The 20,045-nt window shown below is 41.1% G+C and overlaps 1 protein-coding gene across 1 annotated transcript in view; it reads right to left on the bottom strand.

Annotated features, from left to right (window-relative positions):
- LOC134530524 (putative ammonium transporter 1) overlaps positions 1-7,424 on the bottom strand; it is a 57,441-nt gene extending 50,017 nt beyond the window's left edge. The window contains exon 1 of the mRNA XM_063365418.1: positions 7,353-7,424. The gene's annotated coding sequence lies outside the window, so the exon portion shown is untranslated. The remainder of the gene's footprint in view (positions 1-7,352) is intronic.
- Between the last annotated feature and the right edge of the window lie 12,621 nt (positions 7,425-20,045).

Below are 20,045 nucleotides of genomic sequence, written 5' to 3'. Positions count from 1 at the left end.
GTACCATGTTTTTATAACGGACTAAAACATATAAAATAATTTCTCTAATTCCTTATAAAGGGTAAAACCATATACAGATTTCCAACTTTTTCTAAATTATCCTGAATATCCTGGCAACTTTTGATAGCTATTAAAATACTTGTAAGAGTGGAAACGAAAAACATGGGGCACATGCAAACATAACTATAAAGAGTGTAGAGAGTAGTTATCAATAAAATAACTTAATTATCGGTTCACATTATTTGCGGTGCAATAAAATTGTTAGTTGAGCTATTAATGCATCAATTATCTGCTTCATGCACCGCCTCGCGTCGAACCAGGGGGGTCATGTGACCTCGGGCAAGGAGAGCTAGGGGTTTATTCTAAGTTTCTCGGAAAAAAATTCCCGATCGTGATGCCACGATTATCGGAAGCTTTCTACAATATGGTATTCTAAGTTACTTTCATCAACTCGGAACCTTTCGATTCTCGGAAGCTAACGATCGGTATGTTTCGACTATACAATTGCTGTCGAAAAACCTTTGCTGATCGGGAATTAGCAGCCAGTTGAAATCATGTCGGATGCACGATTTATGTGTACACAAATAGTTAAACATTGTCGAAAATAGTACATTTTTGGCATGATCTATTTTTACGATATTTTACGTATGTGTCAATTGTGTTTAATATTTTGTAAAAGGAAATGTTTTCCCAGTAGCATTGAATATGTATGATTTTGGGGCGCTATTCAAGTAGTTGACCTAACAGTCACGAGAGGTCAGCAGGGCTTGTGGGTGTGCGAGGCAGTAGCGCACGCTGCGGCGAGTAGGACTACTACAACACTTAATCGGAATTAAGTTTCGCGTCCATTACCGTTTCCCGAGTGGTAACAGTAATTACTGAAGATATTTGTACTTTTATTATGTATATAATATTGATCCATAATACATGTACAAATATCTCACCGTTTTCCAGGGATGTTTACTGAGCGCCTTTACTCAGGCTACACGCATTGCGTATTCGAAGTCCATGATGCCTAAGGCCGAGGCGTCCGTTCCATTCCCAGGCGGCGAACTTCTACGCAGAGGGATTAAAGAAACTGGTAGAGCGTTGCGAAAAGTGTATGGAACTGAGTGGGGAGTGTGTAAAACTGGGAAATAATTATGCAGTAAACTAAAGCTGTCCATAAAAAAACTTTTCTCAGGTGTTTATTTGGGTTTTTAATGACCAAACGGCGCTTACTATAAGAATAGCCCTCGTAATATTAACGACTAGGATATTTTAAAAAAAGAACGTGGCGTAAGAGAACAAGCCTCAACTGTCAGAGAAAGGCGTGGGTTCAGAAGGTTTGTTCTGGGCTCGCTGTTCCCCGGGCGAGACCTCGTTGTCCGAGAGGCGGTGTTGGCTCGTGGTGATGGGGCCCGGAGCTAGAGGGGGGAGGGCGGTGACGTCACCGCCGTCAGCGAATGCACGGCTCGCGCTGAAATCAGCTCGTGCAGGCAGGAGCGCGACCAGCATAATGCATAACGAACTTTTCAGTCGGTGCCTCGCCCGCACATCCTCACGCGTACGTATAAGTCACGTCTTCCCAGGATTGGCCATGCCTCCTTTGTCTTCTTTTGAGAGTCAGGCCGCTGCATTTGCTGGTAAAGACAAGGCTGCATAGCTTACCTCACAAACGTTATCATTGTAAGTATGCAGGAGTGCATGTCAAGACATGGACATTTAAGTAGCTCTTTTTATTTTTTTTTGTTTTTTTTTGCTTGTTTGAGATGCGTCTTCTTTGACCACTTTGAAACTTAACGAATCTAACACGTCGTTGTGGGTACGCCTGAGTGTTCTAGATTTTGAAGATATACTTCTTTAGGCGCGGTATGAAATGACGTGAGTGAATTTTTACGATGCACGCGCACTATGCAACGCAATTTTCACTGGATGAAAAAAAAACATACAAATAAAAATTATGTGTGTTTCTAATCCTATACTTTAGTGATTTGTATTGAATACTGGTTCATGGAATCAAAACATTTAATTATTGTGAACATTAGTGATAGAAATTGTGTTTATAAACTTTATCAAGTGTATTTATATAAGTTAATTGATGTTCCCGTATGTATAATTTATATTCATTATAAATAATTATTACATTATTTTTTAATAAATAACTAAAACTAATAAATTAGAACAAACATTTAACATATTTATTGATTTTCATCATTAATTAAATTTATCGATATTATTTTACTCAATTAAATACTTAATATTATGCTCGTGTTTATATTCATATTGAATACAAAGTACTTATTAAAGTTTTTAATTTGATTAAATTTATACTTTACCAACCGTATTTATAATATCACTCCAGTCTTTTTATTATTTTCGTTTCTTTTAATTATTTTTTACAACGCCAAGTAAGAATAACTTCTGACGCGCGTACGTAATTACCCGCACCCATTTTTTTTTAACACATCGAATGCTCATTCCATCGAACTTACAGGCTGCTGCGTCAAATCTTGACACCTCTGCTTCGCCAATATACACCAGCGACTAGTCGTTCAAACAACCACTTCTTGAGGTTCAAGAAGGAAAATAATAGTAACTTATTTCTTTCCGTTGGAGGCTGAAAATTATATAGGCCATAAAAATAGAATTAAAAAAATTACTCAAAACTAGATCCCATTTCTTTTTGTGCCATATGATTCCATACAGAGTTCTTACAAGTACGTACAAGTCATCAGGGGTTTCCCCCCCCCCCCCCCTTTTTCTTTTCTTTTATAACCCGGCGCTCTTAGCGAAAGCCCTACCGCCCCGGGGCCCCCATGGGCATGGATGCGGATCACGCCGCATTCGCAACCAGGAAGGGCGTTAGAGCTTCGGCTATACACAGTGGCTGTGGCTACCCATCCCAGCATGTGTACCACCATCGGCCCCCTACCCCACTCGGCTTACAAGAAAGTTGGATGCTCCCTTAGCCCTCCGGAGTTGTCATCACTTCTGGCGCCTGCCCCGATCTACAGCGAGCGATGGCTGAATGTTTTTTTTTAATAACTCAAGATGGCATAAACAAAAGAACGGCTAACAGTAATTTTTTTTTGGTGAGCTGTGCACTTTATAATCCTGCACGCCGGAAACTTTGTGGTAGCCGTGCTCTCTGAGGCGTCGCTCTCGCGTGGAGGGGTCGTGGGTTCGAACCCTGCACCCTAGCCTCACTCAGTACGTGAGCACTGAGTCCCGCTCGACGTCATGTCCTGTTGAATGCACTGAGCTTCCTCTGCAACGCACAGTACGCACGAGTAAAGGTAACGGAATGCAGATGTAAAGGTCTGGTGATGAGATGACGGCACGGGGAAATTAGCGTTTCCTTCTTCATATGTCTTCTTTTTCCTCTTCCAAATTCTTCCTTCTTTCTATCTCTCTTTATCTATCTTTATTAAAATTCGCAGCAAGCACCTTTTAACCGACCGAAGTGCGGCGAACTGCTTATTCCTTTGTTCAAATAAAGTTTCACGTTTTTACAGGTGATTCGATATTCGATATACAATCAGGCTATGAAAGCTGAATGTTCTTATAAAATTAACAAAATATTTATTGATACATTATGAGCTAGTCTGGTGCTACATTAATATGTGTTTGTTGTTTTGTTTTTTAATTACTTTTCACATCTTGTTGATGTGTGTACCTCCGCAATTTATTTTCTTAAGTGCGGTAAATTTTTATTTGTGCCGACTGTACTTGACTTTTTTTTGGGAGCAGACTGTGTTTTGCAAGTTGCATGCTGGTAGCAGTTGTGAATCAACATGGCGGCGGAGTGTTCGATGCGCGAGCCTCGCACTATAAACAAAAATAAACTGAGCAAAACTATTGGGTTACTATATTCATCTGTCAAAAGTCTGAATGTCCGCTCGGGCATTCGTCCGAAGAGGGAGGCCCTGTCTTGAACGAGGTGTACACACTCCGTCACAGAGCTGGTCAAGTCTGTAAGACTGGATAACAAACATCGTGATTACAGTATTTGTGGAAACTAAACGTTGTTTTTTCTGCGCCCGCATACTGTCACAGACTACACTACCATCCAAGAATCTAAAAATGAAGTAACGTTATCGAAAGTGTGTGACGATAGAATGCATTTAAAAAATAGATCGTCAACGGTTTATTTGCACTCGAACGGAGGCAATAGATAACTATCAAGACCCGTCTACAACTGCAATGTCGTAAACTGTGTCCGACGGACACACTGATTGGCTCACGTGACCCTCTGACCTCATGCGATGGTCTGAATCCCCCTGGTCCTAATCTGTGTCCTTTGGTAGCATAGAACAAAAACAAAACACTCACGATATTTCAGTTTCCAGTTCCGGTTTGATAAACATTCATGAAAACAATAACAAAAAAAATAATCGAATAACATTTACTTTTTAAACACAGATATTCGGATATCGGACAATGTGACGTCCTTCAGATTAGGATAAAAATACATTATAATTTTCAGATTATAATATATATACATTCTAGAATTGTGTATTTAGCATTGCGGCATCATGCGTGGCTGCTAATTGGGGAATTCATTGGATTGAATCCTGCCTGCCTCAAACTTTCTTTCTGGCATTTTCTTATATTACCCATTATTACATTTTAACGCCAGAGTTAAAGAAAATCACATTATTACTTGTTATTTGTTTAAGTAAGTGGTATGATAATACTTTTAAATACACAGCTCAATCCGTTGGATTGGTTATTTTAGTCTAGTAGGCTAACATTTATTTTTTACTGACAAAAATAAATATCATAAATATACTATTCAAAATGATTGAGTATACGTGAATATGTAAAGAAATGAACATATAAAGAAGAGTGTATATTTGTTTGTTTGCATTTCTTTAAACAGATTTAAAGTATTATTCAGAGCGTGATGAAATTTTGCACACTCGAACTTTAAAACAAAAGGAATGTCGCTGTCTACATAAGATTCCTACAAAACACCTCCATAACCCGTCCCCACCCCTTAAAACAGAATTTCGTTACTTCTTGGTGAAGTGTTGTACAACTGACGTTTCAAATAGATGAATCTTACTTTCTTCTAAATGTGAATAAAATAAGGTGTCTACACATTTTTTAAACAAATCTAGATAAGAATGCTGTGTATGCAGAAAAGAAGTTACATACCTGCAAAGTTTAATAATTTTAAATATTTATTATTTTTATATTGTAACACATTTAACAAACAATAATATTAGGTAAATAATAACTCACGGTGTTTACTCCTATATATTATTTCATTGATACATTTAATTCCGTCATAAACATTGCAATCAACATTTATTTATGAGTATTTACGCTCTCCATGAATTTACAAAAGAACTAGCTAGGTTCAGTAGCGCTATCTATCGTGTCGATTTTAAACACTTCTTGAGTACCTACATATCGGGCTACTTGAGTTTCCGTCCGCTGGGGGCCAACTTCGTCTTGTCGAGGTCACGTGTCGTCCGCCGCACACCCGCGCATTAGTCACGGACGTGACCGGGGTAGCTGCTCGTGAAATATTTAACTTCAGTAGCGTGAGTAGCATAACTACTGGCTGTTACTTCCAGATAACGTTAGTGAGCAGACCTACGCAGTCTTTAGTGTTCGTGAGCTAGAAGCGCAATACACTGAGCTGGTATTTCCATCGACACTTTTAGTAGCGACACAAAGATTTTATGGAGTAGTATTAACAAAGAGACATGATGCAAGTCCTGTTGCGTTCTTGATTCCGCGTCTGTTTTTTTTTTTTTTTTTTTTTTTAAGCTAGGATCTTCTCGTGTGAACAAATTACAAATTTCACATGAAAGTTTCTCATGTATGACGTTCACTCCACTTTCATTTTTTGTCGAACCCACAATTTGGTGATGACAGTGCATGGAAAGTACAGTTCACGCATGATAATCTGTCGCAGAGTGTGTTGTTAGTCCAGTCAGATAGATGACTGTAGAAAGTCCCTTTTAGGAGAAGCTATTTCAAAATTACATAGTTAACATATCCAGGTATTTTGCAACCACTGAGATTAACGTGGGTCAAAAAAAAGTTAGAATTCGATGAAATTTAAGCTTTATTATCGAGATCTTATTGCAAAAAGGCCGTGTGTTAAAAATTGCACGCATCCGGTGAAAAAGTATTTCTATAAGCAACAATCACAACACAGTACAAATTGTCGTGCATAGCAATGGCATAACGGTATTCTGATCGGCACGGTAGAACTACTGTGCTTGCCGGAGTGAAGTTCATTGTCGAGTTGCAAAAACCACTGCAGTGCGGCGGAAATAGGTGGTAAGGTTTGGAACCAGGGAAGGATTACGCTGCGATTGCTTGTAATTTTTGAGAATCGAGTCATTAACCAACAGTTTTAAAGTATGTTAAAATATGGATTATTACAATTTTCAAACTTCCACGGAATTTTCTGTGCTGCTTTTTTTTTTTTTTACATCGCCTCATTTCGTCTGTTTTCTGTGTGTTTGCATGTTCATACTTTTTTGTAATTTTTATACCTATTTTGTCCGTTATTGAGGTTTCTTACGACAATACAGTGTATCAATCAATGGCGTATATCAAAAATAACATCTTGAGTTAAAAATAAAGTGTTTGAAGACGTAGTCTACACACAAGATACAAACGGCGAATCCAAAACTATCACCACACTTTCAGTTCATGCTAGAACTGACAAATATTTACCTATAAGTTCATAAAAATCATTAAATAAGGACTTGTTTCAGTGGTAAAATTGTTTTATGATCATTTATTTATGGTTATATTATGAATTTATTGAAAATCACGTGCAAAAATTCGAAATATTAGAAGCAAATCATGGATACTACGCGACTATTGCAGCCGCCTGCAGGTGAATACGTAACCTATCTTCCTAGATATATTAACGTTTGAATTCGTATTCTTTATTAATTATCTAAATAAAACTTTATACTAAAAAAAAAATTTGTGACACAGATGGTTAGGCTATAATCGTAGGAAATAAGTTCAGTTCATTTCTGTGCACTACACTGTAAAAATTATTTTGCACTTTTACAAGGATAGTCCTTGGAAACTCAGTTGCCAACGATATACGTAACTTGAAAAATTGCAAGGCAGAGCTTTGTACAATTCGCAGTTTTTACGAAGCACTGCCTTGCAGTTTTACAAGTGATATCGTTGGCGACTGGGTTTCCGAGTATTTTCCTTGTAAAATGTACCAACAAAAAATGTTTCACGGCTTATACTTTTAACTGTTTTCTGCGTGCAGTTGTGAGGCATGTGGGTCTCGGGATGGCTCAGCTGTTCGAAGAGGTATTCCCGACGTGACAGACAGCTAGTGCGAGTTGCTGGGCGGCTCTGCTGTCGGTACTCACGTGGAGAGGCGGTTGTCGAACAGCGCGCCAGCGGTGCTCGCGAGACACTGCGTGACGGGGAAGCACCCAGCACGGAGGTCCCCCCTCCAAGCGGACTGGCCACGGCCGACCACGTGGTATGGCCTCCCAGGTGGGGAAGCCTTCTTTTCACAGACGAGAGAGCCAAACGCCCGATCGTGCATCTCCGGGGCTTTTTTTTTTGTTTATTGTAAACAAATATGGCGGTGTTGATAAAAGGAAAGACCATAAACAAGGCAACGGTATTTATTTGTACGCCGCCATATTTTTTCGTTTGCCGTGTGTCCGTGAATGTTTATTTTGGACAACCCATGATAACTATAAAGGTAAATTAGGTTAGGTTAGCTACATTATAAATACTTTAAAAACATTGAGCGACGGTTGATTTGGTTAGGATAGCTACATTAAAGATAGTGTGAAATCATGTAAACGGTTTCCTGGCGCTGGATAGCTACATATTAAAAAAGTTATTTGTTAAGGAACCATAAAATGATTTTACAGTATTTTTAATGTAGCCATGCTTACCTAATATAACCAACCGTCCACAATGTTTTAAAGTATTTATAATGTAGCTAACCTATCCTAATCGACCGCAAAATTTAATGCCACACCGGTTTATACAATGAGATAGAACGGCGTATGACGTATGAGTAAGCTACATCCCAAATAAATACACCTGTTGTGGTACGAGGAAAAAAAAAAAAAGAAGCGAGCATGAACTTCGGGGAACTTCGGGTATGGCTCTCTCGTCTGTGAAATGAAGGCTTCCCCTCCCAGGTGCGGCGCTGCTGCAAGGAGCCTGCAGCGTCGTTCAGCCGCCAGCGAGGTCGTCGGAAACGGAGAGTCGGGAAGAGAGGACGGCAAACTTATTTATAGCCCCACTCTTACCAACCACAGTCAATTTAAGAACATTTCAACCAAGAATTTACCTCAACCGGGTATAAACAACGCCGTACATCGACTTTAGAGTTCTAGTTATAGATGTAAACCAGTTTTTTTTTAATGTTTTGCTTATACACTAAGATTATTAAGTAGATTAAAGTACCCGCAAATTTACGAAGATAACGATACATTTCACGAAGATTGCTGGGCAGTTTGTAACCAGCGTTGTTCTGTAAATTTCAGGTGAAAAAATTATTGGCAGTTTACATGCAAGTCTTATACTCGAGCAACGACGAATCCAAAGGCTTGAAGGGCATTTTCCCTTCTGATCAAAAACCTTACACTGGCTGAATAAACTTTTTTTCTGGGGGAAATTTTGGTATCCTAATCCATCTCCTTCCTCCATGCATCTCTCCGTCGTCATTTCACTGTATTTAATATTTATTATTTGTTATTTTATTATTTGTTATTACTTATTATGTTTATTTGAGTGCATGAACAGTCATCACTTTTAATAGGCAGGCATTTAACAAATATTACATAAAATAATACATAGCACACACATAATAGTACACAGAGTGACAAAAAGTCAACACTAAAATAAAATATGATAAAAAAATCAATTTTGGCACAACTTACAGGCGTAGGTAGATTTCTAAATACCCATTTCTTCTGGAAATATTTTGGAAACATATATAAACTACTGGAACATTTTAGGAACTTGACGTAGCCTGCATAACATCCTATATGCTCGCCAAAATTAAAATTTAAAAAAATATATTTACATTTTCTCATATTCCATGCAGCGAAAATATTTTGAATGTATTTAACTTAATGCACCCAGCATTGAATGTCTTAACGAATTTCATAATATGCCTACTAAGCTAGTTATGCAATTATTTTGGATCTGCCAACACTGTGTTTCGTCTCTTGCACTAATACGTGGTCTTATACATTTTTTTGGACAAAGGTTTATGGTTATTAATAAATTCTGAAAAATTTATACTAAAAAGTTTTAATTTTTTATTTCAACCCCTCTTTTTACGGTAGTAAATCGTTTCATCAAAAATTGTTTCAGAAAAAAATTTTAGGTTAATATGATAAAATTTACAAACAATTGGAACGGATTTGATAGTGTACCTACTAAGGGAGTTATGTTTTTTTTACCTCTATTTTTTTTTTCAATTCCTTGCAGCAAGGTTTCGTATAGCCCTAATCGAAAAATGTTTCAGCCAAAGTTTTAGATAAAAATTATAATATTAATACAAAATTTGTACGAATTCTATGTTTTGCCTACGAAGGGAGGTATGATTTTTTTGTCCTCCAACCTTTGTTTATTCAACCCTTCGCAGTTATGGTTGGTGGTATCAAAACTTATTCACACAAAATATTTTGGCATTACTACTACAGATTATAATACTTTCAATGGATGTGATATTTCCCAGATTATAGGTTGTGCACGTATGTTTTTCAGATAACCTTCCCCATTTGGTCGGATAATTTTCATTAACGAACTCGACCGAGATTTTCCACTACTAGATTTTATGTATCAGTTTGGATGTGATTTGTTTAAAATGGTGACAATCATCGTGTTCACAAAAAATTTATATATATATAAACTTTTGAGTTGACGATGGTTTTGGGGTCTATGGGCCATGAAACGAAAATCTATATGAACATTTTCCTAAAGTCGAAACATGGTAACGACTACAATAGGTAGTATTCCTTTGAAATCCACCTAATATAGACGTTAATGGGCAAAGGAAAATTTAATTTTTATAAGCTTGTAACTTTATGTGCAGGTCAATATCTCTCTCGTGTTTTTTTTATCCCTTCCAAAGATTTTACTGCCACGTGCATTGGTGTGATTATGCCGGAAATTTAATTTTAAGCATTTATAAAACTGGCCCAAAGATAATTAATCAGGAAAGATTATCAAAATATCATGAGATAGTTTTCACAACCATTGTCGAATTTTAAGTTTCAGGTTGCGTTTAAAATGTTTGAAAGAGTACATTCTTTAAAATTTTCTGGGGGAGGGCCTCCAAAAAAGTAACTAGCCCAGGGCCCCGAAAATGTAGGGCCTCTACCGTGACTGAACCACCCTTGTAAGTGCACTATTGCAGTTGAAAACATAGACAAAACACTAAGGGCTTTTGACCTGGAGAATGTGCCTAATTTCATTTCCTGGAAAAAGGGGGACGGGGGCGAATCAGATTACTCGTTATTTGCTTTCAAATTCTTTCAAATTGTTGATAGGAATTAAAAAATTTTCTAAGTATTTTTAGGGCGGGGGGGATGTTATTTCCTCCCACCTTTCCACCCTTCCTTGCGTACGCCCCTGCTTTTGACAGTCCAAAATAAAACTGTTTAGAAAATTCTCTCTTCGACGAGATTACAGCGAATCAGACAGCTGTTCGCCAAGCTGAGAGCAGACTGTTCGTGCCTCGCACTCGCACCTCGCCAGCTGTTCGCCAAGTCGAGAGCAGACTGTTCGTGCCTGGCACTCGCACCTCGCCAGCTGTTCGCCAAGTCGAGAGCAGACTGTTCGTGCCTGGCACTCGCACCTCGCCAGCTGTTCGCCAAGTCGAGAGCAGACTGTTCGTGCCTGGCACTCGCACCTCGCCAGCTGTTCGCCAAGTCGAGAGCAAACTTTTCGTGCCTGCCACTCGCACCTCGCCAGCTGTTCGCCAAGTCGAGAGCAGACTGTTCGTGCCTGGCACTCGCACCTCGCCAGCTGTTCGCCAAGTCGAGAGCAGACTGTTCGTGCCTGGCACTCGCACCTCGCCAGCTGTTCGCCAAGTCGAGAGCAGACTGTTCGTGCCTGGCACTCGCACCTCGCCAGCTGTTCGCCAAGTCGAGAGCAGACTGTTCGTGCCTGGCACTCGCACCTCGCCAGCTGTTCGCCAAGTCGAGAGCAGACTGTTCGTGCCTGCCACTCGCACCTCGCCAGCTGTTCGCCAAGTCGAGAGCAGACTGTTCGTGCCTGCCACTCGCACCTCGCCAGCTGTTCGCCAAGTCGAGAGCAGACTGTTCGTGCCTGCCACTCGCACCTCGCCAGCTGTTCGCCAAGTCGAGAGCAGACTGTTCGTGCCTGGCACTCGCACCTCGCCAGCTGTTCGCCAAGTCGAGAGCAGACTGTTCGTGCCTGGCACTCGCATCTCGCCAGCGTTTCGCCAAGTCGAGAGCAGACTGTTCGTGCCTGGCACTGGCACCTCGCCAGCTGTTCGCCAAGTCGAGAGCAGACTGTTCGTGCCTGGCACTGGCACCTCGCCAGCTGTTCGCCAAGTCGAGAGCATACTGTTCGTGCCTGGCACTCGCATCTTGCCAGCTGTTCGCCAAGTCGAGAGCAGACTGTTCTTGCCTGGCACTGGCACCTCGCCAGCTGTTCGCCAAGTCGAGAGCAGACTGTTCGTGCCTGGCACTCGCACCTCGCCAGCTGTTCGCCAAGTCGAGAGCAGACTGTTCGTGCCTGGCACTCGCATCTCGCCAGCGTTTCGCCAAGTCGAGAGCAGACTGTTCGTGCCTGGCACTGGCACCTCGCCAGCTGTTCGCCAAGTCGAGAGCAGACTGTTCGTGCCTGGCACTGGCACCTCGCCAGCTGTTCGCCAAGTCGAGAGCAGACTGTTCGTGCCTGGCACTCGCATCTTGCCAGCTGTTCGCCAAGTCGAGAGCAGACTGTTCGTGCCTGGCACTCGCACCTCGCCAGCTGTTCGCCAAGTCGAGAGCAGACTGTTCGTGCCTGGCACTCGCATCTTGCCAGCTGTTCGCCAAGTCGAGAGCAGACTGTTCGTGCCTGGCACTCGCACCTCGCCAGCTGTTCGCCAAGTCGAGAGCAGACTGTTCGTGCCTGGCACTCGCACCTCGCCAGCTGTTCGCCAAGTCGAGAGCAGACTGTTCGTGCCTGGCACTCGCATCTTGCCAGCTGTTCGCCAAGTCGAGAGCAGACTGTTCGTGCCTGGCACTCGCATCTTGCCAGCTGTTCGCCAAGTCGAGAGCAGACTGTTCGTGCCTGGCACTCGCACCTCGCCAGCTGTTCGCAGTCGGCGTGCGAGTCGAGGCCGGTTATCAGCCGGGTGATAGCGCGCGACCGTCTTCGCGCGTCGAAGGACGAACCCCGAAATCAACCAACCACCGACTTCGCAGCTGAGGCCTATCAGCAGCCGCGACACGACGCCGGCAGTAGGCTATTCGGAACCGTAAACGATTTACAGAACCTGGATTTCCGGTACTGGTCTTCAACGGAATAGAGAATTCCCGGTACTCTCGAGACTAGGTTTTTTTTCAATTAATGGTCCAGCAGTTGGTGATTGACTAGTAATAGTAAGTTTTGAAAGATTAAAAAGCTGTAGTGAGCAAAAGTAAAAATACAAACATATATGTTAGAATATTTTATTGCAAAATGTATCTACTAACTCAGCCTTAATATTAAACTTAAAATATGAGAAAAAAATTAAACCAATAATCGTTTTAACGCATGCAAAATCACAGAATTATTAACTTAACATAACATACTTTAAAGAAAAAAATCCTTATTGAAAGAATATTGACGCAACGGCCACAGACACACACACAACATTCCGAATGCGGCCTTATCGATGCTTTTTTTTTTTGCTGCTAACTTCACACAGGTTTATACCCCATTAACACCTTCTTTAATATAGTTTTTAGTAATAATTTTGTTTAATAAAATTTTATTTGAATCCATTATTTTATATTTTTGGTTTATACACCTGCCGCTTGGGAGGCTTGCCGCGTCGAGGCGAGTGACGTCATATGTGACAGTGCTGCTTGTGGTCGGCCGGCGCGGACAGTGTGACAAAAGAGAGATAGAGAGAGATAGAGAGAGAGATAGAGAGAGAGAGCTGGCGGCTCGTGAGAACGGCAACGTCGCGGGCAGTGCACTGTACAGCACCGCGGAACCTCGGCTACGGGAAACAAGCTAAAGAGAACATCTGAAAAGCTTTGTCCAGTGAGACCCAATGATGGATTGCGACATTTACCAGCTAGTGCAGTGCGAGTGTTTTTAACTTTGCTATCGCTACTTGTGTTTTTGACCGAGATTTATTTTTTTTGTCCTCACCTGCTTTAGAGATTACTTCTTTTTTTATATAGCTAGCTGTCTTGAAATCACTGGCAATTGATTTTGAAATAGCTAAGCCGAATACCGTCAGTGATAAAATTAAATGCCTACAGCATCAGGCCCTTTTTTCGATTAGTCATGTCGGCGATTACTTCTATTCACGTATTATGTATAGACGGCATCCATCGAAGGTATGTTGCGTAATTGAGCCGGAGGACATGAGTTATTTGTTTAACAAGTTTCTGCTCAAAGTCGCGGCAAAAGGCGTTACGCCGAGGTGTGCGAGCAACCGCTCCCATTTAACCATGCCGTAGTGCACGTCACTGTTTGTGCTGCAGACACTCGTCGGGACAAATATCTGCGTAGCTGCTTTCTACAAATCAATGCGAGACTTTTTTTTTCTTTAGGAATTGTATTAACGTTATGGACTGCAGAAGTGAACTTTATTATGGCCAATAATTTTTATAGTAGTAATAAAGGGTATTTATGCAGATAATTTTTTTGTTAAATATTTAATTAAATATAGTATTTTTAATGTGTGGCATAAAGTTGCGTAAAAAGAAGTTTTATATTTAAGAAAATGCTCAGGTTTTTTTGTCAATGTTTTGTAAACTTTCCAAACAGATATAAAGTCTGTTACATTTAACATGTAAATTATTTCAGTATTAAGCCAGCCTCTACTTATGGTTTGCTTGTCGTGTTTAGTGAACACATTGCGTTCACATTTAATTGTGTTTTTTGAAATCCATGCTAATATTGTCTATTGACCCGGCACCTGGATCGTGGATGGTGTTGTTTGGGTCGAGTTGGTTTTCTGCGCGAGTTACAAGTGAATATTTTTCTAATTTCTGCCAATTGTTTAAGACCGCCCACAGAGTGTCCATAACGTCACAGTTCTCGTTTTGAAAGGACAAGGACAGTTTCAAGAACACCGACCGATGACTGTGGAGGGGGGGGGGGGTGCTCGGTTCGAGTGGAAAATGAAAGCAACCTTAGCGAGAGATGTTGAGTCCCGAAAGTACCGAAAGAACCGGGAATTGGGAATTGGTTTTAAATTCCCGGTTAGTGTACTGTAACAAGAGTACCGGGATTCCCCGGTTCGGAACCCTAGCTGACAGGGTCACGTGACACCTTGGGGCAGCAGGCCAGCGCACCAGCGTCCTGCGTCCCAATGTCCTAGTCCCGAACACACTGCCGCATGTCCTCTGTCGGGCGGTCTTAGGCCGGCGTTGAATCGAAGCGGTTGCGATTTATTACTCCGGGGATTTATTCTGGAGAAATTGTTTACGTGTTCGAGTTTGATAAGTTTGCTTAGTGCTTTATTCTTGAGAGACCTTCATTGTGCACGCTAAGAAAAATGGTAGAAATAATATGTATACAAAAAAAATAACGCAGCGGAAGTTTTAGCCGTTGGCAGAAACGCACTGTGTGACACCGGCCTTATACTCTAGAGATCGTGTTGTTGAACACCTCATTACCAGCTCAGCATTTCTTCCCAGTTTGTAAATTAGAATATTTTTTTACGCCATTTTAACCGTTAGCGACCTTCCTGTAAGGCCGCGCCGGGAGCCCCGCGCACGCACACTGCCGGCAAGTGGTTGTTGGGAAGCAAATTGCTCGCATTTCTCGTCCCGCGGCAAACACGCGGGGCCACTCTGCCTCACATCCGCTCGTCGGCCCAGTTGCCTGCTGCTCGGCCAGGTACTCAGGTACACATTCCGGTCTTTTAACAAGAGAATTATCTCGGTAACTATTTGCCACAAATTTTTTTTACTGTCATGCTACCAGGGACGTAACTAGAGGAGTTCAGACCAGGCTTAATGAGCCCCGGGCACATCATTGGTGGGGGGGGGGGGGGGGGGCAAAACTTCCAGAGTTCTGTATACTATAGATATTTACTTGTATATCGTAATGTGTGAACACAAAAAAAATGTTTGAGGGCAGATGAACTGAATTATTGTTATTGAAAAATGTATGCGCGTATATCGTCAAATACTTAAAACTGGCATTTTTCGCGTAGGTACTATCCAACTTGCGATGTGTTAAAAATTAAATGACTGCAAATAAATCAATTTATTAACTATCTAAGTTTAGTAAAAAAAAATATATGGAATAGTGGAATTAACATGTGGTAGCGATCTGGATGTTGGGGTAAGGTTTTGGTTTGGTTGGTTTAAAAAAAAGGGGTAGGGGGGGGGGGGGGGGAGGGTGCCAAGATAAGTTTTTGCCCCGGGTGGAAACTAATCTAGTTACGTTCCTGAATGCTACAAGGACCACTCAACTTCATGTTTATCATGAGTTATGAGACCTTAATGCTTACTTGTTTAGGTAAACCATTGGTTTTAATTATTCCACTGTAATGTACAGCCAACACTTTTCAATTTTTTTAAATTCACAGAAAAATATTTTGCCAACCGTTTTCCAAAAAATTTCTACGTGTGATTGCAAAATCATTTAAGTGCATGAGGCACATTAGTGGACGCTCGAGCACGTAATAAACTGAGTGCTGACAGAACGACTCGGTAAGGGCGGTTGCAGTCGAGTGGCTGTATTGCGGACGTGTTTCCGTGGGTGGAGGAAAGGGGCAAAGCACAAGGCGAGGTCGCCGAAAAAAAAAAGTATAGGTTGAACCTCGAGAGGTTATCGAGCAAACAAATCAGCATTGTCCAAAAGCACAAATTCATCAGCACATAGCGAGGCTATACTTTTATCACCCCTCGTGTATGTGGTCGCGCATTAGCCTCGAGTACTCGGCGATTGTCCTAAAGCTTAGTGAAGAAATGTATTCGAACTGTACAGTAGTTTTTGACGTGACGTCTAATAAATCTATGAACGCCGGCTGCACGCACGAAAAAGTGTTCCGTTACACAAATTGTCCCGTTACGCTGTGTCCCGATACGCTCATTTTATATTGCTCTTTGCTAACCTGAACCTCCTAGCATTGCGACCGACTCCGTGGCATAATTCTGTTTTCATGCATTTCAATGTAACATTTTTATTGTTCTTTGCTAACCCGTTCCTCCTAGCATTGCTGCAGAGTCCGTGGCACAAATATATTATTTTTGACTGCATCTTGGTGTTGGGTAAGCCATTTTCCTTCACATCATCCTTGAAACACTCCCATTCGTTTCCTACTTTTCCTATCATCGTCCTATCCTTAACAGCAAAACACAGATTGGAAGAAGTTAAATAGCAAACATGTATAAAAATTATACACAGTTAAAATAATCTCTTCGTTAGAGTAATAAACATATTTGAATTAATGAGTGCAAATAAAAGTAAACTTTTCAATTAAATTGTAGATTTCATTTCACTCCTTCTTTGTATCCATACAAAATAGTGATAATTCAATAAAAATGATTCAATGTTATTCTTAAAAGTATGCAATCATTTCATCAATGTTTTATGACGTCACGTTAAACTATCGTCCGTAAACCGACTTTACAGACAACCAATTTTTTTCCTTTGAAACTTTAAACTGACTTTAAAACAAAAGCTTCACCTCGAGCAATCTAGAAGAAGCAATGGACACCATTTTGTTTGATGATTTTCCGTTGTGTTGCTTTGAAACGGAAAACGAAATCAGGTTTGGTCCAACTCTTAGTTAAATTTAAAATGTTTTGAAATTTCATTAATATAAATTTACATTGATCTCTCTATTGTAAACCGCTCTCAAGTAAAGCAAAGCTAAATATCTAAAGCAATCAACCGATCTGCCCTCTAGTATGGTCACGTGAACCAGATGGATCAGAGAAGCGCGAAGGCGCGGGTGTGGCAGGGCCTTAAAGGCAGGAGTCTGCTGCCCGCTGGACTCATGGCAGAGGTTCCGAGCGCCAAGCCTCAAGTCTGCTTCGCCCCTGGGGCTGTGGTAGAGGCTGAGGTCTGCCACGGAGTGTTAGAGCTGTCCGCAACGTTACACTTGGTTACAGTCTCCGACCGATTTCCCCATGGATCCTCGAAACTTGTCCAGGTGAATGATGGGAGGTTCCTCGCCATGGGGCATGGTCGATACCTCCCACAGTTTCCACCACTTGTGTTGTATGTATCCAACAGACTCCAGTGACCTCAAAAGAGAACATAAAACTGAAAACTAAAAGCAGTGATCATCCCTAGTCGCCTGATCGTTGTTCCAAGGGTTCAAGTGGTCCGATGCCCAGCCGGGCCTCGCTGGTCTTCTCGCGAGTGGAAGACGTGGCGGACGTTGCTGTGAGCCAGCGGGTTTACTCGAAGTGCTCCCACCCACGCATCCCATCAGTGCTCCATTCTCATCGCATCGCCCCTCATCGAGTCCAATCATGTCCCGATGTGACGAGACGGGTGTGTTTGTCTAAGCGAGGCGGGATGTTAAGTGCGACGCTCGCTGGTGCTTCTAGCGCGGTATCGCCTCTAAGCGCAAGGCAGTGAACTGACGCGCAGTCTTCTCGTCGTGCATGGGGCAACTATGGGAATTGAGCGGTGACCATAAAATTATATAGCTGAGAAATTAATATGAAGGTGTAATGCAAGTGCTTCGAAGAATCTGTACAGGATGTTTCATGCATAAAGATTATTTTGAAAAAAAAAAAAAAAAACACTCTTCTAGAAATACAGTTTAAAAACGGAATACGGAAATAGAACTACTCATCCACCCTCCACGTATTCTTTAAACTCTTTTTGTAAACAGACAGAACTCTGATATGTTGAGCAGTTTTCAAATCACGTTGTTTCTTCCGAAGCTCTGCACGCCGTGTGCGTGTCCGGGTGGGCGGGGCCTTAAGCTGGGTTTACGATTGATTTACTTAAGAATTATAACTTAACATCGAGCACACGATTAAGTCAAAACTACATTTTCCAGTTTATGATTGACATAGAAGTCGTTAATTCTAACCAATCACAGCACAAAACACATGGTCGGCCATTGTTCGAAATGGATAAGCAGGTTTGAAATAGGTTATTGACAAATGGGATATCTATTTTTCTTCTATCATTACATCATCTTCTACTGAAATGTCAAATTTTGTTTCATTAGAATGTTCACTCATGTCTAAATTAATTCGTAATTACAAATATACGAATTCTAACCAAAAATACTGCCTCGCTCGGTCCAATACCAAGACATAAACTTCCGTCTGAAAGGTTCCGGTTTGTTGTGATTGGTCGCTTCCCTTGTCTTAACGAAAAATATAAAATTTAACCATTTCTGTTAAGTCTTAAGTCATCATATGTTTCGCACACGACCCGTCAAAATTCACACACGACAATCATAAAACATTCCACTAGTTTACATAGAGTCATATGGTAAGTACACGACTAAGTCTTAATTTTTAATTCTTAATTTTCAATCGTAAACCCACCTTTAGGCCCTAATCGCAAGGAAACAGCGGGGGAGGGGGTTCGCAGAAGGCGGGAGTCTTGCGGTCGCAGGAAGAGAACGACCTGCCCCAAGAAGAACCACTTCTCAGCGGTGGTCCTCGCTCCACTTGGCTCGGCCAGCGCCGGCCCCCGGGCGGTCGTTCACGGCCGCGCCAAGGTTACACAGTTCAAGGGCATCTTACACCTTTGCAAACACACACACACACGCCACAAATACGTTTGCTGATTTCTCTGAATGCTATGGCCAGTAATAACTGAACAGCATTTACGTTCAGCACCCAAACGCAGGAAACGCACACAGTAAATGCGTAACTCGCGTAAAACGGAAGAACTTTAACAAAATTTATAAATAACAATAAACAAACATGCACAAACACACAAGCAACCGATTACCGAGCTACCGATACCACCTCCGGCACCGTGGGAGATTTGAGAGAGCAGTGTCCAGCCGTGCGGTCAGTGAAAACATGCTCACGTAACTGTTTTGACAAATGCGCTTAACTAATAACAAGTTATTAGGAAGACAGTCCAAACATACTTTAACTTTAAATGTCAGTTGTTGCGTGTGAGAGTGTTCTGACGACCAGATGCGTGGGATAGACCCGCATGCTGACCTACTCAGTGAGCTAACCATCAATGCTGCCTTCATGTGGGTCATTACTTGCATGCCTCTCAAGTACACTGCTCTTAAAAAAAAAATAATTAAGAAATATATTGATTTCCAAATTTTTATATTTTTATTTTATGGATTAATTTTTGTGTGGATTTAAATTTAGAGTTCATTGCTTCAATCATCTCTCTCTTTTTTTAATTAGAATTTGATGACCAGCTAAAAACCACTAAACAGCTCTCACCTACTTCGTAGAAAATTTATAGATTGCAATATAAAAATAAAATAAAAATTGGTTAAGTATCATTTGTTTTCATTGTATAATCGTATTTATGAATAACATAATTCGTCCGATAAATGTATGCAAAACTGAATAACAGCCTAAAAAAATATCTCATGATTAGCCTACAAGGCGCCGAACTAGTGGGGTCTCAGGTTGTGTGGACTTTCTTTTGTAGACTACTAAACGTGTGAAATATCCACTAATATTTGGTTTGACCCATCATCAATAACCATGTTTTAAATGGAAATCTTTATTACGCAGTTTGTAGTGAGTGTTTACTTACAGTTTACAAGGATGCTAAACTAATACCTGGTATGTTTATCAATGCTAAAGGATTTTTTTTTTTGGGGGGGGGGGGGGGAGAATTTTTCACAACGTATTCCCTGGGTGAAGAAAATAGTGGATCCACCCATAATTATTGGTTTATTTACTTAACATCTGATTTTTTTAAAATATAATTAGTCA

This window comes from Bacillus rossius, chromosome 3, assembly GCF_032445375.1.
Source record: "Bacillus rossius redtenbacheri isolate Brsri chromosome 3, Brsri_v3, whole genome shotgun sequence".
Classification (NCBI taxonomy): Eukaryota; Metazoa; Arthropoda; class Insecta; order Phasmatodea; family Bacillidae; genus Bacillus; species Bacillus rossius.
The sequence above is the reverse complement of the archived record's forward strand: the minus strand, read 5'-3'. Positions and strand labels throughout refer to the sequence as shown.